This window comes from Lissotriton vulgaris, chromosome 9 (assembly GCF_964263255.1).
Source record: "Lissotriton vulgaris chromosome 9, aLisVul1.2, whole genome shotgun sequence".
Lineage (NCBI taxonomy): Eukaryota > Metazoa > Chordata > Amphibia > Caudata > Salamandridae > Lissotriton > Lissotriton vulgaris.
This window is the reverse complement of record NC_141697.1, coordinates 546,778,930-546,798,329: the sequence shown is the minus strand read 5'-3', so window position 1 is coordinate 546,798,329 and position 19,400 is coordinate 546,778,930. Positions and strand designations below refer to the sequence as shown.

General features: G+C 47.0%; 1 protein-coding gene across 5 annotated transcripts in view; it reads right to left on the bottom strand.

Annotated features, from left to right (window-relative positions):
• The window catches only part of LOC147691754 (cdc42 effector protein 2-like), a 143,393-nt gene that overhangs the window by 2,943 nt on the left and 121,050 nt on the right, over positions 1–19,400 (bottom strand). The window contains exon 1 of one of the 5 annotated variants that reach the window (XM_086938039.1): positions 6,172–6,343. The exons of the other annotated variants lie outside the window; for them this stretch is intronic. The gene's annotated coding sequence lies outside the window, so the exon portion shown is untranslated. Of the gene's footprint in view, positions 1–6,171; positions 6,344–19,400 lie in introns of those variants that run through there. 5 annotated transcript variants of the gene reach the window in all.

Below are 19,400 nucleotides of genomic sequence, written 5' to 3'. Positions count from 1 at the left end.
GAGTTCCTGCCTTAGCGGACCCTGGTTCCTGGAACTTAAAATCCCCCCCCTCTTCCTTCCCCCGGTCCTGTGGGGCCGGTTGGGTGCTGCTGTAGCGTGCCGTGGGTTTACAGGGGGGGGGCGGCCGGGGATGTGGATTCATTGTCTTGACTGCTCCCGGTCGTTATTTTGTGGACCCTCGCCCCTTTCGGGCTCTGGTGGTCCAGCGCTGGGGGTGCCCCTGTTTTCTTACTGGGGCTCCGGTTGCTTACATGCCCCTTGCTTGGGGCGGCCGCCGTTTCCCGTTTTTGGTGTACGGGCCCAGCCTCCTTTGTGATGTGTGCAACGCGTCCCTGTCTGCCGCGTTTGTACGGCTTGGGCGGGCGCGTTTCCTTCTCTATGTGCGGGCTCGGCCTCCAGCTCTCGCGCTGTATTCCGTGTGCCTGCTGAGGCCGCAAGTGCTTCTTGCGGCGCGTCCCTCCTCCCGCGTTTGTGCGGCTTGGGCGGGCGCATTCTTACCTCGGTGATCTGGGGCACTGCTGGGGCTTCCCTTCTGCCGGTCTGCTGCTGGTTTCACGGCGCTGGACGCTGCCGCCTTTGACGGGGTTTTCTTGCCTATGGCCCACAGCTGCGTACCGCGCTGGGATTGGCCCCGGGCGCTTCCCGCCCCTTGTGGGCGGGGTTTCGCGCTGGGTGCTGCTTGTTTGTTTTGATTGCCTTCAGCTGGGTTCCACTGCTGACTATTTATTCTTCCGGCGTTCTGGGTGCCCCTGAGTTTCACCTTTTTTTCTCAGCGAGGTGGTGTGTTGCTCTTGTTGTGATGGATCAGGATTCTGTCGCTGCAGGGTCGGTGTCTGACTCCTTATCTGCTTTGCCTTTCTCTGCGCAATCCCTGCAGTTGATGATCCAGTCTGCTGTGGCTGATGCCCTTGCGCAGCGTGATGCCCTGGGCCCTTCCTCACCGAAGCGTCCTCGCAGGGACCCCACTCCTGTGTCAGATGCGGAGGGGGAGGAGGAGGATCTCCATGGCCGTTACATCCAGGGTCAGGAACTTCGTGAGGTTCTTTCCCACGTCAGGGGTAACTTGGCTTTCCCTCCTCCTGCGGCGGAGGATGTTTCTGAGGATTTCTTTGTGCAGTATCAACGCAAGGCTCCGGACTCCCTTCCTCTGCATGCGTCCATCAAGAAGGTCATTGAGGGAGAGTGGTTGGATGTGGATAAGCAGTCTTTTCCACGGTATCTGTCGAAGCGTTACGCTGTTGATGAATTCTCTAAGGATTTCCCTCAGGCGGTGAAGGTGGACTCTCTGGTGGTGGGACTGTCTTCCCAGGGTTCGATCATTTCGGAGGACGCCTCCCCCTCTGACCCTGTGGACAAGCGTGTGGAGGCTGCTGCTAAACGTTCTTATGCTGCGGCTAATTTCTCCATCAGGGCCTCGGCCTATTTGTCTTGCACTGTGCAGTCTTTGTTGAAGGACTTCCAGTCCCTGGGTGAGCTCCTGGATCAGGGGGCTGATGTTGTCCCGACCCTTGCCTTGATGGAACAGCAGACGCGCCTTCTGTCGGACATCTCCTTTGACACTCTGGGTACGGCGGCTGCCGCTGGAGGTGCTGAGATTCAGCCTCGGCGTCAGATCTGGCTGCGTCATTGGAAGTCAGAGGCAGCCCAGAAGGCTTTGCTCATGAAGATACCGTTTTCTGGTTCTAAGTTGTTTGGCCCTCCTCTGGAGGTTATGATTAAGAAGTCTGCTGAAGACCGCAAGTTGCTGGCTCCCATTAAGTCTTCTGGGGCCCGCTTCCCTGGTCGCGGCCGGATTTTCTCCTCGTCTTCCAGGGGTAAGGGCAGCGCGCCCTTTCGAGGAAAGGGTCGCGGCCGGGGCGCCCCGTTCTTCAACAAATCCCGGTCTCAGCCTGCAGCTGCCGCTTCCTCTTCCACCCCTAAATCCTGACTTTCGGCCATCTCCCTCCGGGGTGTTCCCTGTGGGGGGCCGTCTGCGCCATTTCCTCCCGGCCTGGGAGGAGTCCGTCTCAGATCTTTGGGCTCTTCGGATTGTGAAGGAGGGATTTTCCATCACCTTCTCGTCCCCTCCTCCGGACTTTTTCCTCGCTACGCCCCTACCTTCTTTGCTGGTCAAGAGACGGGCCTTGCTGGCCGGAGTTCAGGACTTGCTTGCCAAGCGGGCCATCCGCCCGGTCCCGCCTTCGCAGAGGGGTTCGGGCGTCTACTCCATCCTTTTTCTGGTAAGGAAGGTTTCTGGGGATTTTCGGCCAGTTTTGGATTTGAAGTGGTTGAATTCTTATATTCCACATACTAAATTCAAGATGATCTCTCTGCAGGAAATTCTGCCTCTTCTGGTTCAGGGCGAAGTGGTGGCTTCTCTGGATCTCCTCGACGCCTACCTCCATGTCCCGGTCCATCCGGTTTCTCAGTCCTTCCTCCGGTTCTGCGTTGGGGGTTCCAACTATCAGTTCCAGGTACTTCCGTTTGGCTTATCATCTGCCCCGAGGGTGTTTACTAAAATCCTGGCTCCCCTGGTGGGTATTCTTCACCGGGAGGGGATCAGGGTTTTTCCTTACCTGGACGATTGGTTAATCTCTGCCTCTTCTTTTTCCAAGGGGATGCTGCACGTCGGACGGGTCTGCGAGGTTCTCTCCTCCCACGGCTTCCTGATCAACGAGCGGAAGTCCCATCTGTTCCCCACTCAGGACTTGGTCTTCATTGGGGGTCGGCTGGACATGGTGCTGGGGAAGGTGTTCTTGCCTCTGGGTCGCCGGGACACTTTGTGGCGGGATCTGGGGTCCCTTCTGGCTCAGGGATCCGCTCCTGTTCGTCTCTGGCTAAGGGTTCAGGGCCTGATGTCACTGAGGGCCCAGTGGGCGGCCTTGCGGGCCTTCCGCAGTCCGGATTTCGACGGGCTGGATTCCCTGGTGGCTCGTTTGCTCCGGAGTTGTTTTCTCCGTCGCCCTTGGACGCTCTGCCTGTCTCCCCCTTGGGATCTCCCCCTCGTTCTGCGGACCCTTCAGGGTCCCCCCTTTGAACCCCTGGCTTTGGAGGCTCTGCGGTTTCTCACCTTTAAGGTGGTTTTCCTGGTGGCCATTGTGTCTGCCGGTCGGATGGGCGAGCTGGGTTCGTTCCTTCGCTCTCCTCCCTTCTTGAGGGTTTTGCCTGACCGGCTGGTTCTCCGTCATGACCCCCGGTTTCTTCCCAAGGTTCCTTCCTTGGTGAACCGGTCTCGGGAGGTGTCGTTGCCTTCTTTCCCTCCCGACGCGGATCCTTCCCTGTCCTTGCTGGATGTCCGGCGTGCTGTTTTGGTTTACCTTGAGCGCACGTCTTCCTTTTCCCGGTGTGACAGCCGGTTCGTGACGTTCGGTCCCCTTCATTCTGGCCACAAGCCCACTCTTTCCACCTTGAGTCGCTGGCTTAAGCAGGCTATCCTACTTGCCTATGCTTCACTGGGTTCGGTTGTTCCGGTGGGGGTCCAGGGTCGTTCCACTAGGAGTGTGTCTGTGTCCTGGGCCTCTTTCAAGGGTGTCTCCACTGAGGAGATTTGTCGGGCGGCGACGTGGTTGTCCCCCCACATGTTCATGGAACATTATCATTTTGTCCTGGGTGGTTCGGTTCTTGGGGATTTTGCTGGGGCCGTACTGAGTGCTGGAGCTGTGCCTCCTTAATGGCCTTTTTTGTTTCTTGATTCAGGTTTTCTGTGATTCCTGTTTTCTTTCTTTTGTACTGAATAAACCTTGTGTTGGTTTTCTACTTCACCGTGTGGTGTTGTTCTTCTTGTGGTCAATGAAGCCTTTTGGCTTGGGTATTTGCTCACTATGTAAGTCATGTGGCGAGGAAGACTAACGAGGAGGTAATGCCCCGGTTACTTACCGGTAATCTTCATTACTCCGAGTATAGTCTTCCTCACCACATGAGTTCCCTCCCCCCCTCCCTGTCTGGCTATCGGCTTCATTGTTTGCTTGGTGGTTCAGGCTGTTGGTTGGGCTGGCCCGCCTCTTATAGAGGTCAGGGGTGACTGGTCGGCCATGTTGGGAGGGGATGGGATGCTTTTTTTTACTTTGGAGGGTTCTGTCGTGGAGCTGAAGCTCACTATGTAAGTCATGTGGTGAGGAAGACTATACTCGGAGTAATGAAGATTACCGGTAAGTAACCGGGGCATTAACCCCTGTCCCGTCCCTCCTACCACCTACTAGTTTACATGATAAAATGTAAAACAGCCTGACTGCCTTTCTACTGAGCACTGGCAAAGCCAACCGGTCTGGACGAGTTAGAATACAGCACTTTAACGAACCCGGCTAACAGGAAGTAGCACTGGGAACGGACCGCTAGAGTGATAACGAAGGGTTCACCGATATGCCTAAGAAGGGCATCAAAGCGGTAACTATCTACATATGAAATGAATGCAGAGTGGTGAGAACTGACCCTTGCCCTGAAGAAATTGCCTAAATACAATCCATGGCAATGAAACATGTCGGCCCTCTACAGAGATAGAAGAGTGTCTTTTAATGTGAGCAAACCCACGGCACAGAATAAAAGAGGACAGCTAGTGTAGGTTTAGCTCGTTTTTATTTCAAATGACTTGGTCCTAAAGTCTCAGGTTCCACTTTACTTGGGGTCAGAGTTTACAAGCACTAGGGAGACACGTCCTAGCGCTCACGTCACCAGTATTTCCACCACTGGTTTTACTACTTTTTCACTATACCTGCACGTTATCCTTGTTTATTTTTGTTTTGGTATGGTTATGCTAATGAGGAGAACCTGAGCCCACTGGTGAGAACCTACCAGTGGACTCCCTTGGTGTTACTTCCGTGAGGCACTCCATACCTTTTCACACATTTCTTTCATTTATTAGAATTTGTGTAGCACTACACGCTGGGGTGTACATGGTGGGAACAGAATAACTAATAGAACAGGGATTTATGGTGGGAGACAGTATATAAATAACTGCCCACGTAGCACACAAAATTGTGGGAGCTAAAGATACGTATGAAATCCAAGTGAATCTGTTCTTGAAGTAGAGTCAGGTCTTACTGTGTTTTGAAAAAGCCAACAGGTCTACCTTCTGTGATATGTTGGCTTTTTGCAATACTGTACAATGTGCAGTGTCAGGGGGAAAAGCAAAACATTTTTTTCACAATGCTGTGTATAATCGGTAAAAAAAAAAAAAAACTTTTAAAAAGTACAATGGTGCGACCAGTTGTGTCACTGGCTGGTTTGTGCATGTATTATAATGCTTGTGTATGCAAGTGGAATGACAGGTGCTATTTGCTTTGTCTTTTCTTTATCAAGTGAAGATTGCAGACACTACTTGAACTGGAAATAAAGAAATGAATATTTTTTCCCTAAGAGTACAAATTATTCCCCCAAAAAAAGATTGCAAATATGGGGGGAGCATGTGGGGTGGAGGTGGGAGAACCATGCACAAGGGAGAGAGCAACACGGGGCGGAAGCCAACGTGGGGGAGAAGCATACTGTTGAATGGGAGGGTGTGGGAGAAGACTGAGCAGGGTTTGGGGGAGAAGCACTTGATAGAGCGAGCAGCACACAAGGTTGATTGCAACATGGGGTGGGGGTAGACACACGAGGACAAGAACAACGCAGATCCCTGGAGGCAGGGGAGAAGTACATGAAGAGGAACACAGAGCAAAGAGGGCATTTGTCGGAACACAGGAGTAAAAGAGCTAGAAAACACACACAGTGTGTGTCATGTAATGCTTATCTAAAAAGAAAAAGTCGTTTCCTAAAAGTGAGAAGTGGAAAGACAAAAGTCAGCCAAATCAAGAGGATATTCTCACTGGAGGGACAAAAACGAAGATTGATAAGGCAAGCCACTGAATAAGAAGCAAGGAAATGAGTTACTGTAAAGCTAACCAATGGTAAACATAGGGCAGGTTTCAAGCTTGCTGTAGGTTTTTGGTAAGCACATAATATGTATTTTTCAACCATGCAGCTGTGCTATCTTGAAAGCTCAACCTAAAGTCACAGACCCCCCCCCCCCACCCCACACACACACAGTAGAAGTGCATGTCCTTCAAGGAAATTAAGTTGTCTCCATCATGCAGCAGTCATTTTCTCCATTTCCCTACCTATAGTAGCACTACAGACCATACTTAGACCGTGGACATACCCTGGGACTATTACAATTCCTACTTTTAGGTTTTTTAATTTCACTCTGCTGTGACTTACCAATTAACCATATTTTGAATTTCACCGAATGGCCCTGGGGCCAAGAATAGGCAATTCCAAGCAGGCCTCCAACAACAATATCTCTTCAAAACACCAGAAGGCCCCATACATTGTCCATCTCTTGGGTCAACCATCACCAAGTACCTGCTCTTCTATCAGGTGGGTGGTGATCCTGCACATACAAGGGTTAGAATAAAGGTTATATCTGGAACCTCTATGCTAAAAAGGTGTTATTACCAACCAAGGGATCACTCTCCTCTCCCTACGAGTTCAACATGTTCTGCTCTCAAAGTGCTTCACTCCTTTATTAAGTGAAAACAAGTGGCATCCCTACCCATTTCTCCTGCAACCCGTGTGTTTATTCTTTCTATCCTGTCAGTTACAGTTCATTCAGCAGCATTTCAGGCATTAAGAAAAAGGTACCCGTTTGTATCTTAGTGTTCCAGTAGGAGTTATCTCCATCAAAGTCATAGAATCATAATAACTATTCTAGTCTGAATGCCGCTACACTCTTTAAAATGAGAAATCTCTCTTTTCCAAAAGATTCTTATGCCTTTTAGGGCAATATGTTCTTAACAAATTGTAATTAACACTAGATTTAAAAATGCTTTAAAAGTAAGAAGGCTGATTAAGCTGTTTTTAGCTTTGACCTGTAGACAGCGCTAGCTGTCTCGCTAGCCTCTGGTTTTCAAATAAATTCACAAATATATACGTACATATAAAGGGTTTTGGTCAAACCTCTCAATCTATTGGTCTGTTTAAGTGGTACTGTATCAGAATATTGAGCTTCTTCAAAAATGTCATTGCTAAAATATTGGCAGGGTAAAAACAGAAGTATGGGTTTACTATTGTAAATTGAATATGTTTGTAAGTTAAAGATCTATACCTTCATAGTAAGTTAATGGGGAGTTAAGAACAGTAAATCTATATTTACACAGATGTGCGTGTGTGTGTAGGCTTGTTGATATTTTGGTTGTAGATATTTTTTCTACAATGATTCTGCTACCAACATGATATTCTTGAACTCGATATTCTGACACACAACTGTTTAAGTGTCATCAACAGTTTGCCTCCTCCCACAACAGCATGTGAATAAGGGTCTGACCACTTCACTGTCCATGACAGCATTTTTTATTTTTACTTGTTAACAAATGCTCATCAGCCTGAAACGTAGTCCACTTCGGTGCCAACACTGGTAAGACAAGCTCTGCTTTCATTTCATGTTTTATAATTTTTGTGCTGGTCATTCTTGTGATAACGTGCATGCCACCGCAAGACAATGAAACTTTAAAAACATTTTTCATTACTTTTAAACAGGTTATGTTTATTGCGTATGTTTGCAGAAAAAAAATAAAAAAAACTTACTTGTGTGCCAAGATCAACCCTAGTAGCTTTGTCAATGTTTAAAATTATTTTTAAAAATAAGTAAGAGAAAAAATGGAAGCAGACAGGTAACAATCTAATTTGTTAAACAAGGATCCCCAAGTGTTATAATAAATAGGTGTTACTAGTTCAGTTAGTGGATGGTACTCAATTTTCCGTCTTCGGAAGGATGGAAGGCAGAGTTTACTATGCATGTATTTAAACCAGTGACTTGCGAACACTGATATCAACGGTTCTCATTTAGCACACCAGACATCTTACACATTTTTTGTTTAATTTACAACATTCTGGTGTCTTGGTTGTCAAAGAAAGTGACAATGGCCTTGATCTTTACCATTAGCTTGCTTCTTCAGTCTTTATGCTCCCTCTTTCTGTCAAATCTCTCTTTACATTATGAGAATAAGCCAAGAAAAGTGGAACAAGTTCTCCCCTTACTTTGTCTTCCTGAAATCACACTGTGGCCAAGTACTTTATTTGTTAGGAAAACCCAAAAAAGAGGATGAAGGATCAAAACAGAAAGTACTAAAGGGCCACACAGAGTCGAGAAATATACTCAGAAGCCCTCAATACCATTGGCAGAATTTCACCCAGACTGATAACTCTGAGTGGAAATCCGCAACCCACAATTCTGAGTGTGTGGAATCTCCAGACAGAGGAACAAGTTGCTTACCTTCGGAATCGCTCTCCAGGTGAATACTACATGTAACTGCCGATTCCACATTTGTTGAATATCCTTACATGCCAGTCTGGGTATGGAAAATGTTTCAGCATAGCCCCTGTACACGGGTAGGTGTCATCAAACAGTTGTGTGTCAACCCCGCTCAACCCTGGAAATGACGGCTGGAGCCGCTTATAAGCTTCCTTAAGCTGGCTGACTCCAGTTTCTTTCTTGACACAGTCCGCGCCCTCTGACATGTAGCTCAATTAATTGCGTCAGTGTGCAGATCTCTCAGTTGGGACCTTTTTAGATGGAAAAGAGTCCATTCTGGAGAACGGAGAGACGGAGAGACAGAGAGACAAGAGAGGGGTGAGGAATTTGCAGTAGTATCCACCAGAAAGAAGGTTAGTATCTTGTTCTTCGGTTACATACTTCTAACTTCATATTCACCTGTAGAATAGATACCAAAGCAGTGGTGGTTCTGTGGAATGACTACAACCAAAAAGTCCTTTGGGGCCGAATTTGCCAAAACGCCCTTCGCGTGTGCATGGATGCCCACATTGCAGTCTGATAAATATCCAGAACTTGCACTCCACATGCCAGGGTAGTGGTACCATCCTTGGCTCTTGTGAAATGAGTCCTCAATCCTTCTGAAGCTTGCTACTTGGCCAAAGCATAGTGGATCTAAATTTAGAGGACTACCCACCTGATTATCATCCTCCTCTGTACTGCCTTTCCTTTCTTTGCCCCAGAAAACCCCATAAAGAGCTGATCCTCCACACAACAAATGTAAAATGTCAGCACTTTTCTAGTATTCAAAGGATGAGGCCCCTCGTGCTCTTTTCAGCTGTGAGGCAGAGCAAAGAACTTTAGAAGTGTGATGGACTGTGTGACAGGTAAAGGAGTCACAACCTTTAGTAGAAACGCTGCTCTAGTCCTCATTACCAGTTCATCTGGAAAGATGGGGCGTAGGGCCGCTGGGCAGACAGCTGAGGTTATCCTGATGACAAAGACTTTCTTCAGCGTCTTGACACATAGGGGACAGCTGTGCAGCAGCTCAAAAGGGGTGCACATAAGAAAAGTGAGAACCCACAGGGGGCTGCTTTTTTCACTTTGGAAACTTTGGCGAGACTGGGATTTACCTGCACGTAGGTGGACCAGTTACCTGTCTTGGCTGTCCTGGTGTCCCTGCTCACCCCCTGCCGCCGCATTTTTGTGAAATCTCGGCGGCCGCTCTGCGGGGGTGAGCTCGCGGGGCTAAACTACATTCCCCAGAGGGCCTTGCGGCCGGAAGCCGCACTACGGGAAAAGGCGCCAGGAGGCGCACAAATAGCCGCATCACTCCCCGCATCGCGGGAGCGCCAGAGTGAAGCCCAGTCAAAGGGCGGGCCGTCTGTGGCCGTCCGGGGACGGAGGAGGACGGGACGGGCCACTTCTCTAATTTTGTCATAACGGTATTATTGCTCACATAAGAGTCCTACTAGTCTGTACTAATTCGGGGGCAGTTTATTCCATCAAAATGAGCGAGACTATTCGAAGGGGTGGTGGTGGTGTTGGGACAATGGACGCTTTTCTCAAATGAGCTGAAGTGGAAATTAACAAGGAGATAGCACTAGTTGAAAGGAGACTCTCACTAGATCCGTTACAATGTTCAAATATAAACCCTGATTTAGCCGTGGTCCCCCATGCCTCTGATAACATATGTACAAACCCTGATTCCCTACAGGTGCCGGTACTCCCCCCCCCCCCCCCCCCCTCCTTGGATTACAGTGTGGCAGTTTTGCACATCTCAAATTCAGATGGTTCACCTACACTTAGCCCTTCACCCTCCCCTCTCGTTACACGCACCAGGCAGTTACAATTACCTCCTGGGGCTAGAAAGAAAGATCAATCAGCGAAGAGAAAAGCTCATGGCCCCCCGAAAGGTAGCCGTCAACAAGCAAAGTTAGCAAAAAATAAAAATTCTGCAACCGAGTTAGGTGAAAATCGAGAAAATTCTATTCCCCAAATATTTTGCCCAGCGCCGAATCCCGGGTCTGATATACTGTCCCTTCCCCCAAATGGTCCCGTTGAAGGAACCATGCCTGAGTTGATTGGGCACATTGAGGAGTTATTCGGAGCCCTTCTCCGTCCAGTAATGAAGAAACTTGAGATGATAGAACGCAGGCTAGATCTTATGGAAAATCATCTTAGAAATGACCGTCTGCTTGACAAAGGGACTACGAAAATAGTAGCACCAATTACTAACATTCCTGTTCCCGTAGGTATAAAGCCCAATGACCTAGGAAGCTCGAAGACTACTACTACTAAAGTCCCTATAGCCCCGGAGTTACCTTCAGTTACCCCAACCCTTAATCCCCCAGTTAAGTCTCCACCTAAGGGCCCGAGTGGGAGATTATTCCCAAATGCTAATAAATCTTCAAGGGAAGTTATCCTTCATTTACCCCCGGAGGCCTGTCCCTATACTGTTATTTTCGCTAATGTCCCCAAACTCCCAGATGGTGAGGTAGAACACTGGTCAGCGCTGAAAAATAAGGCCCTACACTTCCTGAGTATTAAAACAGTTTTGGGAGAACATTTATATGCCAATTTCAAGATGGTTCGTAGAGTATCCTGGTTGGGTCATTCAAACAAGGGAATACAGGGGGACTGTGTCATTGTAAATTTCAGCTCACCAGAATTGGTTAGACTTATTCTTAGGCAGACTGGATCGCTTAGGATTCATTATGACTCTGTAAATGTTCTTCCACTGGGCTATTTTTATCACCCACGTCCAGAAATAGGAACACTCACAAAGGGCCAGGGTTTGCCATTGGTTGTCCCCATAAGTAGTACTCTTCCACTAAGCAATAGATTTGAGATTTTCAATTCTCTAGATTGTAATGATCGACTTCCTCTAGCTGAGGGGGGGACCACGAGGAATCATGTCTATCTAGAAATGATATGGAACCTTGCCCCCCGGTAAATATCTCATTGGAAGATCCTAACTCTTTTGGGATTGATGGCTTAGCAAAGAGTAGAACTGATCCAATTCATGAGTTAGTAAAGGCTTCTAAATGTGGGGGTATATCACCAACGGAGGGTAGGGAGGGTACTGGTTCCCCTGTCCAATTTAACAGTACCAACTACCTACATGTACCCACCTTAGTTTCATGGAATGTGGCAGGGTTGAGAAGTAAAGTAACATCCCTGGATTGGCTAGCCTTTTTAGATACCAGGGATATGATTTTTCTCCAGGAAACATGGCAGGTAAACCCAGAATTTAAGCAAGGATATCTAAATTTTTATACTCCAGCTAACCCTAGCTTGCGGGGGAGACCAAAGAGAGGCCTTCTTACATGGGTAAAGCAGGATAGTAGGTATTCCACTTCCCAGCTGGATACCAATAGCCCAGATATTTTGTTAATTAAACTTAAATGCCCTAATCATAAGGACTTATTTGTTTTCAATATCTACTCTAGGGGGTTGCCAGGAGGTAAATCCACTGAAGTAGTAGACCAATTAGACGCTCTTCTCAAGCGATACTGCTCAAATGGTAATATTATTGTAGCTGGAGATTTTAATTGTTGTTTCGAACCTCTAGACATCTATGACATAGACCTCACGGTGGAAGAGAATTATATCTGGAATATCCCTTAGTTGACAATACCACCTATTAAAAGATGGACAGAGGCTGCGCTGAAACTTAAAGTCCTATGTGTAGAGCACGGTCTACGTGCTACAAATTGAAGAACGGGTTCCGACAAACAGGACGCCTCTACCTTTAACAATGGTGTATCCCATAGCCGTATAGATTATATCCTCATTAACAAAGAGAATTGGGCCAGCATTGAGGATATGCGGATAGTGGTTCGGGTAGAGAGCGACCATGACCCATTATTCTATCATTTAGGCCAGTGTTTCCCAAGCTGTGGTCCGCGGACCCCCAGGGGTCCGTGACACATTCCCAGGGGGTCCGTAGGCAACAGTTTTAAAAGCACAGAAACATTTCTTGTATAATTAGCAGCTTTCCAGCAACAATAAAAGTGTCAAGAGAATGCCAGTGATTAATGTACCTGCTGGAGAGCGAGGAGAGTTTTGTTCAGTGGCAGCTTTGATTTAACTAATGTAGCACAGAGGGTTAATGTGCCTACTGCAAAGAACGTGTAACATGCATCTTAAAAAGCAGCATTTTATGTGCCTAGGTTCATGGTTACTGCTTTTGTCACAGAGATTCCTTTGTTACTGTGCACTTCATAAGTGACAATCGTAATCAAGCAGAGGGACCTATAAACTGTCTTCAAAGAACTGCTTGCAAACTGCATGGTACCAGTTAGTAACTTATATTTTGTCCCAGTTATTCATTACCTGATGCTGCTAAAAATATATATTTGGGTGGAAATACATTTTTATTGTTAAAGTCAATGCTAGCCACTGTGTTATGCTATGAATCCTGAGTTTGTGCTTTTCCAGACCAAGCACTCTTTAAACATTTTATATACATACTGATTTACATGTATGATTCAATGTTTCTATATGTGTGTGATGTAAAGTGCTCGGACATCCTACAATGGTATGAAAGATGCTACAAAACAAATGAAATACATGTGACGGAGGGGCTATTACTTCAATATAAAATACTATGGGCCAGATGTACGATCTGTTTTTATATGCGCGAATGGGTTCGCGAACCCGTTTGCGCATGCAAAAACCTATTGGGCCATGTACATAGCCTATTTCGCGAGTCGCAATTTGTTTGCGACTCTCTAAATAGGTTTTGCAACTTGCTATTTGGAAGGGGCATTCCCTTCCAAATAGCGAGTCTCAAAACCATATAAAAATGTTTTGCGGTCGCAAAACAGTCACAATTACCACCTACTTCAAGTAGATGGTAATGCATCCACAAATTGGAAGGGGTCCCCAGGGACCTCTTACCCTCTGCAAATGCATGCAAAATAATTTTTTTAGGTCCGGCAGTGGTCCCAGGGACCTCTGCCTGCCCTTAGAAAATGAAACGAAACATTTCATTTTCTTTTTTTTTTTAAATGCATGGTAAACAGGCTCCATTTTTGTGTTTAAAACTGCTTTATTTAAAAGCAGTCCGAGACATGGTGGCCTGCAGAGCCCAGCAGGCCACCATCACTGGGAGGGCTGGCATTCCCAATGGGCTCGCAAATTGCAAGAGGCTCATTTATATTAATGAACCTCGCAATTTGCGACCCCATTGGGAATCCCAAACAGTGTTAAACACACTGTTGCACATTTCATTTAGAGACTCGCAATTTGCCACTCGCAATGTGTCGCCAATTGCGAGGTGCTAAATGAAATGGTCGTACATCTGGCCCCAAAATCCTTAGTACTTTGAGTATTTGTTTTGTGTGCACACATGTGTATTTTTTTTCGAATGACTGTTTAATGTTTGAAATTTAACTCCTACAAATTGCTTGGGGGTCCCCGGCTTCCAGTGGTGACTCAATGGGGTTCCTCAAGAGTAAAAAGTTTGGGAACCACTGCTATTCGAATTATCTAAAAGCGAGGGCCAAAAAGATTGTGTTGAAATAGCCCTCTCAAACGATAATAGACGAGTAAGATGGGCTAACTGTGCAATGAATGAAGAAAGCATTGTTGCAATGAGGAATTTAACAGTCCAGGCTATGGTGGAACTTCAGAACAACTCCACTGTGGAGGAAGTCGTATCAAATACTGGCCTGATCCATGATACATTTTTTAATCAGTTAAGATGTTTCTTTCTTAAAAAGGTGCCAAAAAACAGAGTAGGCCTGTGAGGAAGGAAGACCAATGGTATGGCAAGTCTTGCAGGGTTGCGTATTAGGCCCTATCAGATGCAGTAAAAACTAAAGATATAACTAGGATTAAGACCGCCCGACTCATGTATAAAAAAAACAATACAAGGCAAAACGTGAGTGGGACGAAGAATACTGGAGGGAGTTGCTGAGTGCTAGTGGAGAAAGATCAATGTGCTCCTTTTGGGATATGGTCAAATGGGGAAGGGGGGGTTAAAAGGGAACCTATTAGTCATGTTTCGCCTGATGCCTGGGTTTCTCACTATGCATCCCAGTTTGCGCCTACTGATAAAAATGGTGATGAGTGTGAGGTCCTTTCTAATATAACCAAGGGCACAAATCATCTTTCTTTCACCAGAATAGAAGTCCTTAAGACTTTGAACAATATCCCAAAAGCTAGAGCTCCAGGCCTAGATTTAGTTCCAGCAGACCTCTTCATGCATGACAAGGACCTTTGGGCTTCTTATATCCACTTGTTAGCGTATGGTATTGCTATGGGCTCACCCATACCGGAGTCCTGGAAGGGTGCCGAGATTATCCCAATCTTTAAGAAGGGGGAGTGCTCGGACCCAGGAAATTACAGGCCAATCAGCCCTATAGCATGCATACAAAAGGTGGTGGCGAAGCTTTTACTGCAGCGTATCCAGGGTTGGATTGAGGTCAATAATTTTCTATCGGCTCTCCAGGCAGGGTTCCGCAGCCATACCAGTACGGTTGATCAAGTTTTTAGATTTGTTTTAACATATTGGCGTGTTGTGCTATTAGGGGGGGTATGCTGTTTGCAGCTTTCGTTGATCTTAAATCAGCGTTCGACCTAGTGCCACGCGCAAAATTGTGGGCAGCCTTACAGGATCAGGGCATCCCATTGGATATCCTGTCCCTCTTAATTAGACTACATGATGAAAAATTTGCCAGAGTCCGATGGAACCAGCAGGGGAGTGTAACTTATAAATTTCCAATCGCAAGGGGAGTTCGCCAAGGGTGCGTACTAGCCCCTACACTCTTCTCACTATAAATCAACAGGGTGATCAGCTACTATGAACAGCATCCAACTGATGCTCCGAAGTTGGATGGTAAGCTGATCCCCCTGTTGATGTTTGCAGATGACACGTTATTAATCTCCAAAACACAACAGGGCCTCCAGAAGGCCATTGATGTCTTTGAAATCTTCTGCAACGACCATGGACTTGTCATAAACACAACTAAAACTAAGTTCATGGTCCTACATAAAACCAAACACGTCAGAGGGAAGGTGGTTATGGATGGGGTCCAACTGGAACAGACCCAAGTATTCACCTATTTGGGCATCACCATATCATCCAAACTAGATTGGAGACATCACACTAACCAGCTGTTCACGAAGCACGCACAGCTGACGGGAGCACTCACCAAGGAATTTTATTTGTCACATACTAGGCCAATCACCCCGGTTTTAAAGATCTATGATGCCAAAGTTGGAGCGGCAGTTCTTTACGGGGCTGAATTGTGGGGACTTAGCGACCTAAAGAAGCTGACGGGCGCGCAAAGTAAATTCTTGCGCAATATCACAGGCCTCCCGGTTTCTACTCCGCTGATCCCTCTCCGCTACGACCTGGGAACTCATTGCCTTGAAGATATGGCCAGATATAGATCAGCGGCCTACTGGAGGAGATTATGGGTTACTCCAGAACTCTTCCAGTATGCTCGAGTCTTTCTGGAGGTCAGAGATGCTGATAGGGCTCACAAAATACTATGGTTGAGGGAGGTAAAAACAATATATATGGCCATGGGCCTATCCCCGTTGTGGGATGACCCATTAGGGAATTCCTTTCCACCTAGAAAAACATTCAGAGACCTGTACTGGAACATGCTTGAAGTAAAAAGATTCGGCCGTTCTTTTGAACCATCACTAACGGCGGAATTCCTAGGACTGAAACACTCTCCAGCCCTCGAGGGTTATTGGGACTGGATTACTATCCCGGGGGACAGGAAGAAATACCATCAGTTCAGGGTGGGGACATTACCACTCAATGCCTTCACCGCGAGGTGGCGGTGGGACAAGGCTCTGCCTGCCCCTTCTGTCCCACCCAGCGGGAAGGCATTGGGCATATACTATTTGCCTGCCCTGAATATAAGTCTCCTAGAATATCCTGGCTAAAACCCATTTGTGTTCAGTTAGGTCTCAAAACAGGTTGTGAGTCTGTCAGGATTCTTCGAACTGACAATTCCCAGGCCTTGGTCATAGCTGTGGCTAAGTTCCTCCACCGGATGTGGATTATCCGGGCTCGCAAAACATTTTAGTGGGTCTTTTTAATGTTTTTTTTTTATGGGCTCAGGTCACCTGAGATTGTAAAATGTGTTTAATGATGAATTTATAATTTTACAATCTTTTAATATTAGAAATGTTTTTTAAAATGTATCTGTAAAATGAAATGAATTGTATATTTATGTTTTAACCTGATTTTAGTAATATTTGAATATTTGCTTATATGTATTTAATCTATATGTTTACATTTTTGATGGATGGCCAATAATAGATGCGGTGTATTGTGGTCATTCTTAGCTGCTAATGGAGGATAATTTTAAATTCTAATCTTAGAATATGTTTAGCTGTTGTAAATGTCTTTTATGATTTAAAAAAATCGAAATAAAGACTTATGAATTGAATTGAGAACCCAATTAATGTCCCACTATGGCATTAGAAAGAGTTTAGGAGGAAATCTGGATTAAACCTTTGAGAAATCGTATCAAAGCTGTGATGCAAACAAGAACTGTTGGTCTAGTAAATGCAAAAAGGCCAAAAGGGAAGACAGATAACCCTTACCCATTCCCACTGCAATTCCTTGCTGGGCCAAAGATAAAATAGTTAATAATACCTCCAAATGGGTGGCCTGAAGTTGGTCTGTATTACGGGAGCCATACCAAGCTACATACGTGTTCCAGTGCCCAGCATAAACAGATTTTGTAGAAGGACGCCTGGCCGCAAGGGTGACAACCACTACTTCGGGACGAAGATCTCATACAGTCAACTGCTGATGGTCAATCTCCACAAATGGATGTGTAGATTGACTACGCCTGGGTGCATGACACTGCATTGTTGCTGCAATAGAAGAGTCCCCCGAAGTGGCAGATTGATCGGAGGACAGAAACTCATGCCCAAAATTTCAGGTTACCAAACTCTCCTGGCCCAGTCCAGAGTAAATGTAAAATGTAAATGTTGTATTCTTGTACAGCGCACAGCTGCCCCCTCCGCGGGCGTCCCGGCGCTGTATACCGCTGGGGAACCCGTCCTGGCTTTCCCTGTGAGATGGTCCCTTCTGGGCACCCCCAAGGTGAGACCAGGCATCCCCGGCGTTGAAGGGGCCGTTGTGAAGATTAAGCAAGCTATTGCCCAGAGTTGCAGAGTGGAACCCAAGGTTAGAGTAGGCGCCGAGGCGAGAATTATCAGGCCCGCAGACATTTTGACCCAAGACCCTGCCGCATTGGGAATCGAACCCTGGTCCCGGGCCGATCTCAGCTTTCGGGTCTGCCGCCTCTAACCATTGAGCCACACTTCTAGGAGACTTGGGTCCAGTTGTTCCTGATCTTGCTCAGAACTCGGGGTAGGAGAGGTAGCAGCTGAAAGGCAAACAAGAGTCCAAGCTCCATTCAAGGAGAAATACATCTCCAATCAAAAGCCTTCTTGGGAACTCCAGTGCAAAAGTGTGACGCTACATCTTCTCAGCAGTGGCAAAGAGAGCAAGCCAGGGTTGTCCACATTGCTGGAAGAGGACATGCTCCACCTCTAGTTGGGACTGCCATTCCTGTACACCTATGCATCATCAGCTGAGTTTGTCCACGCCGGTCTTCAGCAATCCTGCAAGGTGATACACGATCAGGGAAATGCCCTAACCATCTAGCCAGTTTCAGAGGCACCAGACTTCTTGGCAGAGGGCCCAGTACTCCATTCCGCTATGCTTGTTGCAATACCACATGGCGGTGGTGTTGACCATGAGGGCCTGAACCAGCCTTCCCGTGATGGATGGCAGAATGGCTTTCAATGCCAAGTAGGATGATGTGGAGACAGATCTCTGGTGGAGACCAGAGTCCTCCAATCTCTGCCTATTTCCGATAAACTCCGCAAACCAATAGCAATGCATTCATCAGCACTTTGGGTGGGGTAGGGAGAGAGGTCTGCAGTTGGCCCAATGGCAGTTGAGCAGTCACCACTGCAGACATTTTGCAGTCTCCTCCAAAACCTGAATGGAATCTGACAGGTTCCCTTGGTTGAAGGTGTCCCAAGAGATTCCTGAGGAAGTACTACCTCTATTTCCCAATATCATTTAATCCAGCTTTTCATATATCGCATGTAATTATCATCCTTTAATAATCCCCGCTCAAAGGTCCACATGTGCTCGTGCCTAGCTGCCCTCGTGGTATCTAGGGGAAAAAACTAGAGGATTGTGATCAGAGTTAATCCGAGGCAGCTTTTCAATCTGAAATTTTGACAACAAACAATTGGAGACAAGAAAATAATCCAGTGTGACACAGACCTTGTGAGGGGCGGAGTAATAAGTAATCCCTGAATCTTTGGGCTTCGGCTTTGTCCAGACATCTACCAATGCATTATTCTTTGCTGGGCTTAGAATTGCATGACACTCTTTTCTTCCGGCCTTGATATCGCTCGGTAGGGTCCATACCCAAGCTTCCTACTCCTGTGATGTTAAAATACCCACAGAGAATTACATGCGGAGCCCATGTAGCTAATTCTAAATCTAAAAAGGCAAATACCTCCGGGTTGACACGATGTGCGATGGGGCAAGATGGCCGCTGACCGACCGTAGGGAGTAGTCACACTCTTCTTCCCTCCCTAAGACAGAAGGATGCTGTAGCATGCTGAGCATTTTTAGCAGATTGGAGCGCTATTTGACTGGTCATCTGGATTGGAAATCTGACAGGACAGTTTCCCATGGCGAGTCATCTCTTTCGTGGCAAAATTACCGAAGGCTCGCTTTCACCGGAGCCTAGGGAGCCTTGAGAGCAGAATAACGCTGAGAGGGCCCAAGGCCCCGAAAGAGCAGAAGGAATCCTCGGTCCTCAAGGAAAAGCCAAAAGAAGCAGCGGCACAGATTCCTGCTCCGGCTCCTAACCTACGAGGCATAGCTCAGGCACGAAGGTTGGCCGCCAAGAACACAGAGGCTCCTGAAGACACAAGCGGTGAATGCAGTAGTGGAGAAAAAGAGACTAAAGCCGCTGCCCGGAAAGGCGCTAGGAATCGGCAAAACGGAGGCACAAGAAATAAGGAGAATACGCTCCGACAGCCTACCTTGTACAAGTCTTTCCCCCATGGTAACGGTGGAAGCTCCAGGAAACCTTGAGGCGGGTGATGCTGGATACAGTGTGTCCCTGGACGAGACGCAGACACAATGCGCTCCTGGGCCGGCAGA